Source organism: Agelaius phoeniceus, chromosome 11, assembly GCF_051311805.1.
Source record: "Agelaius phoeniceus isolate bAgePho1 chromosome 11, bAgePho1.hap1, whole genome shotgun sequence".
Taxonomy (NCBI): Eukaryota; Metazoa; Chordata; class Aves; order Passeriformes; family Icteridae; genus Agelaius; species Agelaius phoeniceus.
This window is the reverse complement of record NC_135275.1, coordinates 4,061,520-4,071,679: the sequence shown is the minus strand read 5'-3', so window position 1 is coordinate 4,071,679 and position 10,160 is coordinate 4,061,520. Positions and strand designations below refer to the sequence as shown.

Here is a 10,160-nt window from a genome sequence, read left to right as displayed (position 1 = left end):
GCATTTGCCTCTTTGTTCATCCATGGTAATTCTGAGGGTTTGTTTTACTTGTTTTCAGGACCTGGCTTCTAATTCTGAGCCAGGGCATTACTGGAATAGGTTATTACTGCAGTATGTTAAAATAATTTTTAAAATACCCAACCCAAACAATAAAAAAGAACCACTTAAAAAAAATATTTCCACATTTCCAAGGCTAAAAAAATTCAGATGAAAGGGAAAAAGCAGGAATTGAAAAAAAAAAATCCTTGATCTGTCAAGGCAGAGGTAACACCTCAAGCCTATACAAATAGACAGATAATTCTCATAAAAATTAACACAAGGCTTCAAGCCTCTGCAGACAGAGAGATTGTTCTCATAAACAAAAGGCTGGAGGCAAAGTTAGTATCTGTAGGTAGTCCAGGTATTTTGACGTGTTCAACCCTAATCTATAAATTGCCTTCAGTATACAAATAATAAAGCAAATGTGGGCTCTCTTTCAAAACTCTTGATGACTAAGAGACATAATGAGGCAAATTTGGGATCCTCTCAACCTTGCAGTGATGTCCAAGGGATCAAGAGTTTTTCAAGATAAACTGTTGTGTCCCGGGGCACCTCGAGTTCCAGGATGACTCTTTAAAGCCTGTTGATCTTATGCCTTTTTTTCCACATCTAACTTCTTTTTTCAAAGCCTCAGAGGCTGAGATAGAGGAGGTGACAGGCTTGTTGGGGCTTGCTGCCTCTGGAGAGGTACCGAGCACAGCCTATACCGCTCGGCTCTGCATTCCTGGCACGGGGGGAAGAGCGCCCAGAGATTATCTCAAGCGAAAAAAAAAAAAAAAAAGAAAGAAAAAAGAAACAAAAAAAAGTGAAAAAGAATTTGCTTTACCTCCGTTACTGCTAAGAACCTTGTCAGAAAAGCCTTTACTCCTGTCACAGCAGGACACAGCCTGACGTGAGGCGAGCCAGCCAAAGCAAACCGCGCAGCGCAGAGCGGAGCCGGCTGCAGAATGGCAAGGCAAAAGAGAAAGCAGCCGGCAGGCGGAAAAAGTGAATTTTCAGTTACGGGAGATTACAGGGAGCAGAGATCAAACTCCAGCTGCGCTGCGGGGCCGCGCTCTGCCCTCGGCTACACGCGGCCGATTGCGCTGTGCGGGCCGGGCCGGGCCGGGCCGGGCTGCAGGACGGCCCGAGGGGACAGCGAGGAAGGGCAGCGCCTCCTCCTCCTCCTCATCCTCCTCGTCCTCCTCACTGCCCGCTGCCTCTCCCGTCCCGCTCTTCTTCGCCATCCCCGTGGCTGCCCCCGGTCCCCATCCCTATGCCCATCCCTGTCCGCGTTCCCGTCCCCAGCCCGGCCCGTCCCCGGCCCGGCCCCGCTCGCTGCCAGCCCCGCTCGCCGTGGGCTGGCGGAGGCGGCGCCGGGGGGAGGCGGGCCCTGCCCGGGAGGCCGGGCCGAGCGGGGGAGTTTATCCCGCTGGAAGGGAACGGCTTCTCCCGCTGAGAACTGACAGCGCCAGCTCCGTGCGGCTGCGGGGACCGGCCCCGAGGTGAGGGGCGGCGCGGGCAGCGCGGGGCTGAGGGCACCGCGGCTGTGAGGGCACCGCGGTCTATGAGGGCACCGCGGGCTGTGCGGGCAGGGCCGCCGGGGCTGCGGGGCTGCGGGGGCTCGGGGCGGGCAGGGCACGGAGCCCGGGGCCGCCGGGGATGCTCGGTGTGCCGGCCGGCCGGGCGGGCCGGGCCCCTTGGAGCGGGCAGAGCGGAGCGCTGGCGGAGCCCGGGCGGGATGCGGTGCCCGGAGCGCCCCGGCCGCGCTCCAGGCGCTCTCCCGGCGCTCCGGCCGGGGCAGCCCGGGCGCTGTGTCCATGGTGCTGCAGCGGATGGTCGGGGCCGCCCCGCTGAGTGAGGCTGTGATGGGCAGGATGGATGGATGGATGCATGGATGGATGGAGTGATGGATGGATGGACCCGCTGCGCGCCCTCCATCCCTGCTGCCCGTGGGGGAAGCACCGCCAGGGCACTGCTGGGCTCACCTGGCTGCTCTCGTAATGAATGAACAGCTCGTTTCTCTTTTTTTTTTTTTTTTTTTCTTTCCTTCAATTTCCCAATCGCAGAAAGTCGGGGAGCCTCTCACAGCCTGCAACAACTGAGATGCTATGTTGAAATATATTGTGTCTTGATGGCATGCCTCAGGTTCGCAGGAGCGTTTTGTAATCTTCCTGGTGTCATTTCTCCCCAGGGTATTCTGCAGCTAGAGAGTGCAAGTTCCTGTGGTGTTGTAACTTTGTGGCCCTGTGTACGCACGACAATACTATGCTGACTTCACAGGGATGCCTTATTAATATCAGTGATGTAAGGCTGCTATTTACTGTGATCAAAAGCTCGGGGAATTCTCAATTTCTGGATGTCCTGTGGAGTTTAGGTTCCTTTAAATCAGATGGATCAATTTTAATTCTCCTTGAAATAACCAGGGGTTTGAGTTGGATTTGTGGCTTGCTGCCCCATCTGTGAACAAGCTTTTGCTGTAGAACACTGTTACAATGTACCATTTTAAAATATCTATTTTCTGGTAGCAATTAGCCTATCATTTAATAAGTAATTTACCTTTTAAAAGGTTACTATGATTTGTTACTAGTTAACCAAAAATTCCCAGTGTACACCAAGCAATTGTGACATATGATACTGAGTGCTCTGCTTTGAAAAGAAGTTTCACATGGTGTGCTCCCGTTAATATCAGAATTTGGTGCTTCAAGTGATGTGTTTGACATCATTATTCACTTTGGCTGTCACAAAAGAAAAAAAAATTGCTGCAAAAATTGCTCAGAGATTTAATTATGAGATTACAAGAAATCACTCCTAGCAGTGTGTTAAGGCATGTGGCACAATATAAGCATGGGCTTGTCAAGGGGAGAGAAAGCTGAAAAAAATAGTTGGCACTGACTTTGAATGATAACCAATCAGAAATATAATATAAAGGTATTTTTTACACAGACAGCTTTTGAATTTGCATGTTTTTAGGCATCAGTTTTGTAAAATATCTCACTGACTTGTAGTGGTTCAGAGATTCTGTGCTTCTAAACAGCCTTCAGATGGTCTGTGTTTCTTAGAAATGCCAAATTCCTGGATAATACAATGTATTTAACATCAGCATTCAACGAAACATCCATTATAACACAGAATATACAACTAATATTTTTCCAGATATGAATTTGAGTTTCATGTAACGGATCTGAAGCGAAGGCGGTGAAATATTAGAATTTAATTGAAGGATATCGAAGCTATGCCTTTTAACCTTCCTTGTGGCACTGATAAATGCACCCCTTATCAACAGTGCTTCTGAATCTGACTCTTTTGTGGACTTTTTTAAATAACCAGAAGTCCATTTCTAAGTCAATAAAAGAAGTTTAGGCACTGTTTCAATCACTTTTAGTGTAATTTCCTCCTTATAGCAATGGCTAATAAAATGAATTTTGAAAACGATTTTATTGTAAGAACAAGAAAAATTTAAAAGTGGAATGAAAACTCTGTCTTGTACAAAGCCGGACCAAATAATGCAAAGTGAAATTAATACTTTTTTTCAACTTGATTGGTGAGGCCCTCTTCAGGTATTTTTTAAATATAATCTGCTCAGAGTGGAGTTGAAGATCTTTCCTTGCCCTTTTTAGTAGCCTAATAGTGAATCACTGATTGTGTGTGTTTGATATTCAGAATCTGAGTTTCTTTTACAAGCTTCTTCACGAGGATTGTTCCCATGTCCTCCTCTGTCTCGCAGTAAAAGTTTCCAGTGCAGTTACTCAAGAGGAATCATCCTACAATTACAAATTCTCCATGAGGCTTTTGAAGTCATGGCTCCAACACTTTCCATTAGTTATTGCTGCTGGTTTCATTTTTTAATCACTAATAGGTTTGTTAAATCCAGCATGATATTAGGTGCTAAGTGCTAATTATTTCACTCTGTATTTCCATAATGGTGTCGAGTTTGTAACAGCATTTAACAGCAGGATCTGGTTTTCAGGTACTTTATGCCAGATGCTCTTTGTGTGTCAGGTCACTTTTTGTGAACTAAAAGAGGAAGAGTTAGAAACAATCCAAAGCAAGAGAGCATTGATGCACTCAGTCCTACTCCTCACACCTCAGACAGAACTTGGGGGTTCCCAATAGCAGGACAAGTTAAAGGAGCTAATTTACAATTTAAAGGACTCCATTTACTCGGGGAAAAATCTCCTCCTTCCCCCTGTCTTTTTCCCTCTAGAGGCTTTTCCAAGGCAGAATGAAAAATGGAAAAGCTGTAAGATTTGTCTTTGGATTCTCAGGAATATGAAACATCAGTTGATTCCTACATTAAATAATAAACTTTTTCTATTTCTTTTGTCTCTTCCCCCTTCCACTTTTTATTTTCCACAAAGGGAAGAGCCCAGGGAGTTTTTTCCAGTTGTGCTTTGTTTTAAATGTAGGGTAGTCCACCTTTTTCCAGTGGTGCTGCTCCCAGGTACCAGGGACAATGTAGAAAATGCAGGTGCTAAGCAAATTATCACCCTGGTACTCAACCCTGTGGTGAGTGGGCTTGGGATACTCCCAGGTCTTGCAGGTACAAGGAAATAGGAAGGAGAAAATCAATGTGGCAACCATAGGAAACATTAAGTTTCTACTTCAGCATCAGCTCCTCTGCTGCAGCCTGCGCTTCCCTCTTCCTCCTGCTACAAAGTTGTCAGCTCCTCTCACACCGCAGGGCAAATGATAATAAATCTGTCGTGGAGTTTTGCTCTTGAAATTTAGAGGGGAAAAAAAAAAAAAATGAAGCAAGGCCTATTCTGCAGTCTTCCTATCCAGAAACTTTCGCAGAACTGAAGTCAATTTGATGATGTTCACATTTTTCTCCCACTCCACCCACACCTTCCATTATATTATTTGGCCTGTTTGCCCTCTCATAAACCACTCTATAGAACTGAACTAAACAATGACATCATTCCCCAATTAAAATTCGTGATACATGAACTATATAGATATTTTTAATTACCTGTGTTGCAGTAGTACCGAGCAGCCTAGTCAAGACTGGGGCCATCTTCTTACTCAAATGAAATAATTGAATAATTGCCCCTGTCCTCAATACTGTGTGATCTGGGACGTGAGAATGCAAAGAATTCCCCATTTGCAATGGAGAAACAATGCAGGAGTGAGACTGAGGCAAAAAATGAAATTTAAAATTTCAGTGTATACATTTATACTCGCAAGAGTAAATGATGCTGACAATGGTAGGAGATTCTAATCAGCATTATGACAGAAAAAGTTAAGGGTTTGTGGAATAAATCTCCAAATTTGCAGCAAAAAAAACCACCTCAACTTGTAAGCAGTATCCTCTTTTCTTTACTTGGCAGTTTTTAAGCTTTCCTTGGAGACAGGGGAATATCCCCCTTTGACAGGGAGGAGAAGGAAGCAGCTCCAGAGGCAGGCTGTGAATTTCTGGAATGGACTAGCAGGAGATGCTCTGTGGACTTGCATCAGCCACCCCCTTTCCTCATGACTAAGCAGATCTCCTCCATGCCATGCAGGCTGCACATTCAGGACAAAGTCTATGAATTCAAGTCTCTGAATCCCAAAGTCTACTCTGCTGGTTGATAATTAGCAATTTACAAAACACAAAACTGCCGCAGCTCTGGGGATGTACATGCAGCACTGCCTGGGGTGAACATCCCTGTGGGGTTCTGGACTTGCTTAGAGGGGATGTGTGTGTGTAGGGAAGGGATTAACCCTGTGTTAGCAATGGCTTCCTGCTAATCTCAGCAGTGCTGAAAGGCTCTGTGTAATTTCTGATAACCCAGGATAATAAATATTAGGTAATATCCCAACAGAAAATACACAGAACACTCCACGCCAGCAAAGAAACTTCTTGGTTTCGTGGGAGATGCATAGAATCTAAAAAATGGATCAAAATCCCAGCTTCCTTGAGGCCAGTGGTGGATGTGCTGTCTCAGAAGGATCAGGTTTGCAGTGATAAAAGTTCAGTCCTCAGCTCAGTTTGCTCCCTTGCAATTACTGCTGGATTCCTGCGTGGCTGTGGGTTTAGCATGCTCAAAATTGAGGCTCCGGCTCTAAAGGAATTACTGCTTGCCCTGTGAGACTAAATGCCTGAAATTAAATAACCATGAGTATGTATTATAGCCTAAGTCCTACATATTTTTCTTTAAAACTTGTGAGAAATGCCAGTGGAACAGGAGGAGCAGATTCATCTGCCTTTTATGTGATCGATTTCTTAACATATTTCAGCTCCAAATGAAAAGCCAACATTTTGGTGCAGACTTTGCAGTTGGTGTTAGTTTATTCTAGGCTTCAAATTAGGCATGGATTCTCCTTTTGGTCTTCTCACAGCTATTATTATGCCATTGTAAAAGAGTCTGCTTCGTGCTGCTTTACGGGCTGCTGGAATTTCATGGGCTCCATGGGGATTGATGTCTTTCCTCTTTATCACAGATCAGATTGGGACATATTTTAGATTCCCTTTTGCCAGAATCCCAGAATTTTTTATAGACCTCCAGTTCCAACTCCTCTAACTCACCTGTGTGTATAAAATCTGAAATATGTGATTTGCACCAGTCATACTTTCAGCTGTATGGAATATTTAGAGGATTAGGCAGAGCAGTGGAAGTTTTCTTCTTGCATCTCGTGTTTCCCTCCGAGTTTCAGCATTTACAGATCAGATTGGGACATATTTTAGATTCCCTCCTACCAGAATCCCAGAATTTTTACAGACCTCCAGTTCCAACTCCTCTAACTCACCTGTGTGTATAAAATCTGAAATATGTGATTTGCATCAGTCATACTTTCAGCTGTATGGAATATTTATAGGATAAGGCAGAGCAGTAGAAGTTTTCTTCTCGCATCTTGTGTTTCCCTCCGAGTTTCAGCATTTATAGATCAGATTGGGACATATTTTAGATTCCCTTTTGCCAGAATCCCAGAATTTTTTAGACCTCCTGCTCCAATTCCTCTAACTCACCTGTGTGTATAAAATCTGAAATATGTGATTTGCATCAGTCATACTTTCAGCTGTATGGAATATTTAGAGGATAAAAGGCAGAGCAGTGGAAGTTTTCTTCTTGCATCTCGTGTTTCCCTCTGAGTTTCAGCATTTACAGATCAGACTGGGACATATTTTAGATTCCCTTTTGCCAGAATCCCAGAATTTTTACAGACCTCCAGCTCCAACTCCTCTAACTCACCTGTGTGTATAAAATCTGAAATATGTGATTTGCACCAGTCATACTTTCAGCTGTATGGAGTATTTAGAGGATTAGGCAGAGCAGTGGAAGTTTTCTTCTTGCATCTCGTGTTTCCCTCTGAGTTTCAGCATTTACTCTGCAGAGAATTTCATATTTGCACAGAGCAGTCCTGCCCAGAGTTATGATCTCGTCTTAAACTTTTTACACAATACGTGATTACAGCGCGTTGCATAAAATGGGATTTTTTTATGTTATAATATTGCATGAGAAGTCCATAGTACTTGTGTGTTTGTTTAGATTTATTGAACAGAGAGGTTGTGTAACTGCTGTTAGTATTTGTGGCCGTGTAGCAGCAATTCTGAAGTTTGAGAGGCTTTGAACTCAGGTGCCATCTGTGTACAAACAGACTGAGGAACATTTTCACTCCCTGTGCTGGGGGAGTGTTTGAATATTGCTGTGAGCTCACCCATGGTGCTGTGAGAGAGATGTCAGCCTACCAAAAGACTCAGATTGTTCCACCAAAAAAAAGAACTATGGAAAGAAAAATGTTAATTACAGGCTTTAACACTCACACCAAGATCTTCTAGAAGGGGTGGTCAGAAAAACAGGTTTTACTACCTGGACCTGGTGCTTTGTGGTGCTATCTAATACGGGGGCTTGTGGAAAAATGCAGCCACTTCTATTTACTGCCTTTCATAATGTACATATTTCCTCCTGATAGGTTTAGGTCCTGACTTTTTATGTCTACAGTAAATAAAACTGAGAGTTTATCCTGCCATCTCGAATGTGTTTTCCTTGGAGTTGCTGTTCCCTACAGTGGTATTTCAGTATTTCAGCTACAGTATTTTATGCTGAATCTCAGTTTTTAAGCTTCATGGAAGCATGTTATTATGTGGTACGTTGCTAGATTGATTTTGAATCCTACCTATGAATGTAAAAAAAACCAAGAAACCCAAATTTTATTTTCAGTTACACCCAGAGAAATCTATAGATAAGCAAGTACAGAAGTACATGAGGGCAAAAGGTTGCTTTATTAACTCAGAGTTTATCTGTATTCTCTCAACTTATTCAGGATCATATTCAGGGAGAAATTTTGAAGAGGATGCAGCAGAGGGTCTCATTCCCTTCAGGATTAGGAAAAAATATAATATTTATTTGCTTTCTAGCAGTCATTATGTCTAAAACAAAATTCTTACACTGAATTAACGATGAATGCTCCCCTGAAGTTAACCAGTGCTAGGGGATGGATTTATTTCATGGAGTCACTAAAGTTCTGCAAGGCTTTCACTGTTTTTCTTTCCTGTTGTCACTCCCAGATGCCAACATTTGCACTTAAACTGCATTTCTGAGATGCCTTGTTTGTACATCAGGGCATGATAGCGTGTTTGAGGTTTGAAATTATTGGGAATACGAAGAAAAACAGGCAAGTGTTTTATTTCTTTTAAATACCCCATGGTATTGGCAATATAAATGAAGTTTTACAAATGGGTGGATATTTGGGGGGTACTCATATGGAGGTGCAGACTTTTTGATTTTGTCCTAGAACAGGATTAGAGAATGTGGAAACAAAAGTTCTGCAAATGTGCTTTCACTTTCAGAATTTCCAGCTGTTGCTGAAGCTGGTTTGAGATGATAAACAAGATGAAACTTTAAGCCTTATTTCAAACAAAAGGATTTCACATTAAATCAGCTCTCTGAATGAAATAAGCACCGTTTAAAAAGTTTCTTTTCCTGCATTTGGTTTAGATGGTTTTGCATTTACATTACAGCTATTGCCAGAATTGCTGAATTGGCCTGGAGTGGATTCTTTAGTAAAGATCTCATCTAAATAGGAGTTGTTCATTTGACTACAGAAAACAATTCTCCAAATTTCTGCTACAAAAGTTTCAGGTCTTGAATTTACAATAGGAAAAAAGCAAATATTCAAGAATTCCATTGGAAGGTTCAGGCTTTTTTAACAATGGTTTCAATGTATTTTTCATTAGTAAGGCAAGGCAAAATAATTTTTAAAAATCTGATGGAAGCTCAATAAGTTGTTCCTACCTTGCTTCTTTGGGTTATTATTGTTGCTGCTGTTATTAGTATTATTGCTATATTTAATAAATGCTACTGGAAGCAAATGCCAGCCCTGCTTTGCCAGCTTTTGGAGCATAATTTGTGAGGTGAGCTTGCCAGTTGTCTCAAACTGGAATTGTTTTTGTCACACAGAACATTAGGCCATGATGAACAGGAAACTCAAGAGGGTTCCTTGCACAGCTTCCTTTGGGCACTGCCCAGATTTTGTTCCCTGACCCTCGTGTGGCCAACTTCAGCAGGATATTTGTGTCCCCAAAATCTGCTTCAGTGTCAGGCTTTTAGCAGGGATCCCAGCCCTTGGGTAAAACCCACACTTGAAATCCTTGCACTGCTCCAGCTTTTCAGACAGGGTAACACATCAGGTTATGCAAGCTGCATTCTGACACAGGTAATGACATTTGAGGAATTATTTTCTTAGATCAGGATTACTGATTTATTAAGAAATAGTGATTACAGCACAGCTGGCGTGGGCAGGAACTCTTGACAGTGCTTGAAGTGCTGGGAAACCCTTCAGCACCAAGAACCCACTTTTCCTACAGCTGAGATATTTTCTCCTAGACATCTTCTCGAAAAAATTTTGGCAATGAAAATCATAATCCAAAAATAGAATATTCAAGATCCACATGCTTCATTTATATAAAAAACCCACTTAGCAGGGGAATGTCAGAGTGCACAGCAGCAGGTCCCATGATGAAATGAGCCTATCACTGTTTTCATTGGTATCTGTCAATTTTTTCATGAGTCACAGTTTTCTTGAGAAGGGCATTTTTTATGCAAGGCAAGAGTTGCACACAGCACAGCAGCTGTGCTGTACACTGTGAGCTGTACACAACCTGCTGTTTCATCCTTCATGATGTAACACTGAGGATGTGGAAGTCATGTGCACTTCTTGCC

General features: G+C 43.0%; 1 protein-coding gene across 1 annotated transcript in view; it reads left to right on the top strand.

Moving 5' to 3' along the window:
* Positions 1-1,415: 1,415 nt before the first annotated feature.
* PPARG (peroxisome proliferator activated receptor gamma) overlaps positions 1,416-10,160 on the top strand; it is a 57,883-nt gene continuing 49,138 nt past the window's right edge. Inside the window, exon 1 of the mRNA XM_054640038.2 lies at positions 1,416-1,523. The gene's annotated coding sequence lies outside the window, so the exon portion shown is untranslated. The remainder of the gene's footprint in view (positions 1,524-10,160) is intronic.